Source organism: Colobus angolensis, unplaced genomic scaffold (assembly GCF_000951035.1).
Source record: "Colobus angolensis palliatus isolate OR3802 unplaced genomic scaffold, Cang.pa_1.0 Scaffold90, whole genome shotgun sequence".
In the NCBI taxonomy this organism is placed as follows: Eukaryota; Metazoa; Chordata; class Mammalia; order Primates; family Cercopithecidae; genus Colobus; species Colobus angolensis.
The window spans coordinates 9,310,127-9,312,691 of NW_012122932.1; the positions used below are offsets into that span (position 1 = coordinate 9,310,127).

The window sequence follows — 2,565 nt, forward strand, 5'->3', positions numbered from 1 at the left end:
CCCATCTCTACTAAAAATACAAAAATTAGCCAGGTGTGGTGGCGGGCACCTGTAATCCCAGCTACTTGGGGGGCTGAGGCAGGAGAATCGTTTGAACCCAGGAGGTAGAGGTTGCAGTGAGCCAAAATCGCGCCACTGCACTCCAGCCTGGGTGACAGAGTGAGACTCCATCTCAAAAAGCAAAAAACAAAAACAAAAACAGAAGATGAAATGCATGAAAGGAAAGGTTAAAAATTATTCCCGTGGGCCAGTTTTAGTATACTCTCTTCACTCCTTTTGCTGCATGATACTCGCACCCTTTGAGCTTACTGTTCTGCTTGATTGCATGTCCATGAGGCCGAGAACCTGCCTGTCTTGTTTACCATGAGATCCACAGAATCAAGCCCAAGCCTGGCATGTAGCAGATACTCAAGAAGGATTTGCCAAATAAGAGATACACGAATCAAAAGCATTGCTTTTTGCCCTCAAAAAGTGTCCAACTTTTGCTATTGAACATTTCAGTGCCATTCCTTTGTGCTAATTACTTTCCTAAGTAAAGTTAGAAGCTGATGCTCAGTGCATTTGTGTTTTAGCAAATTGAATTGAATCTGTATATCCCACTCAAAGAAATTTAATTGGAATTGCACATTAAACTGAAGCAACCCACAAATCAGCATCTTATCTTGCTTGCCTTAAGCCCCAAAGGGCCTATAAGGAGCACCCGGAAAGCCACTGTTCTATTGTTCATCTCCATCTACACACCTTACTGTATGCCCTTTACCCAATAACCTTCGTGGAGTGTTTCCATAGGTACTATCAAGCCACTAACGATGTAACAACTGGAGTCAGTGTCGGTAAATCCAAGTATGTTGCATCAAAAGAGTTTCGACCTACTTGTCTAGCTCATAACCCACACATCTATCCAGAGACTTTAAAACTCTTATATTTTGCCCCCTACCTTCCACGTGATGGCAGATTAGAGGTGAGAAGCAATTAGGCAGCAGTTGCTTCCCAACAGTCTCTCCCAGTTTGTTCTGTCTCTCAGTTGAGTTCTGACTTAGGAGTTGCTCCTTTACATGGTTTTAAAGTCAAACAATTACTTGTCCATTACAATCACCTGTCAATTGCTAGCAAAATTAGACTACTGAGGAGGTAGATGGTACAAACACAGGCAGAGGATGCAGACATTAGTAAGAGACGAGGCGACTGTACTACAAAAATGTCCTAGGACCCTGTCTGGAGGCAAATCTAACCCTGACATAAGTAGAGAGGACAGAGTGGTGGTGGAGGTGGAAGAGTGTGTTTTGCCCTTACTTTAAGTGAACTTGGACATGTCCTGACCTTTGCAAACACCACCCCTCCCCTGTAGTTCCCACTTACCTCTGCAGTGGGCTGTGTCCAGGCTCCTCTGTGGTCCTTGCACAGGTCAAATCTAAGTTCTCTTCCCTTTCAGCCCCCGCTTTGGTGGCTGCTGCTGCTGCTGCTGCTGCTGTGCTGCCGGCTAACCTTGTTTTTGCTCGGGTGGGAGGTTGGCCATGGTGATCTCATTACAGAGCTGCCGTACTGGCTCGGGCCAGGCACGTGATGAAAAAAGTTTGGTTCCGTGTGGGCTGGAAACAAAACACCCTTCTTTCCAGAGGGCATGTCCTTAAAGCGGAAAGGAAATCTAAGCTCAAGCAAGAACTTGAAAAAAGTGCATTTGGCCAAACTCTGGGCTTCCCTCCCCCTGCCCCCTTTTTTTCTTTAAAATTTTTTTCTCCATCATCTGCAACTTAAGAAAATGTTGCTGTCCCATAGGAGGAGGCAGATTCAAGAAAAGATGTGGGTGTCAGATAATGGCAGGTAGTACAAGTTGATAAAAAGGTGACAGAGACCAGAGGATCTCATTTTCTTTTTTTTCATTGCTTCTCTTCCTGTGGAGGGCAGACAAGGGAGGAGAGATACATCAGCTATTTCTAGTGAGTCTAGATGCAGGAAAGGCACGCCTATGAAGGGTGAATTTGCACTGTGATTGAAATAGGGGGACTTAGGATACAGGACCCACAACATGAAGTGAGGAGCACTTTGGAAAAAGAGCTGCTTTTAAATTTCTGAAAACTATTTTTAAATAAATGTGCAAATGATATAAAATACAATAGGGTCAAAAGAATGTACCATGAAAAGTCTTTTTTTATTTCTCCTCAGTCCCCATTTTTTCCTGCCAAGAGGCAACCCCTGTGACCAGATTTTTGTATATCCTTCCAGAGCTTACATATGTAAATAAAAACATGTGTAAGCCTTGTGCTTCTCCTTTAGCAACAGCTCCATAGTATGTTTGTTGTGCACTTTGCTTTTTCCACTTAACAATCAAACATGGAGATTGGCTGGGCATGGTGGTGCTCACCTGTAGTCCCAGCTATTTGGGAGACTGAGGTCGGAGGATCGCTTGAGCCCAGGTATTTGAGACCAGCCTGGGCAACATAGGAAGACTCCTTTCTAAAATAAACAAAACTCAGAAACTTGGCTGGGCATGGCAGCTCATGCATATAATCTCAGCACTTTGGAAGACCAAGACGGGAGGATCACTTGAGGCCAGGAGTTTGAGAC

The 2,565-nt window shown here is 44.3% G+C and overlaps 1 protein-coding gene across 3 annotated transcripts in view; it reads right to left on the reverse strand.

Annotated features, from left to right (window-relative positions):
• Positions 1–1,792, reverse strand: part of FAXDC2 (fatty acid hydroxylase domain containing 2) — a 32,223-nt gene extending 30,431 nt beyond the window's left edge. Inside the window, exon 1 of one of the 3 annotated variants that reach the window (XM_011931652.1) lies at positions 1,360–1,792. The gene's annotated coding sequence lies outside the window, so the exon portion shown is untranslated. The remainder of the gene's footprint in view (positions 1–1,359) is intronic. The other 2 variants (XM_011931653.1, XM_011931651.1) reach the window with 2 other exon arrangements.
• Positions 1,793–2,565: the final 773 nt, after the last annotated feature.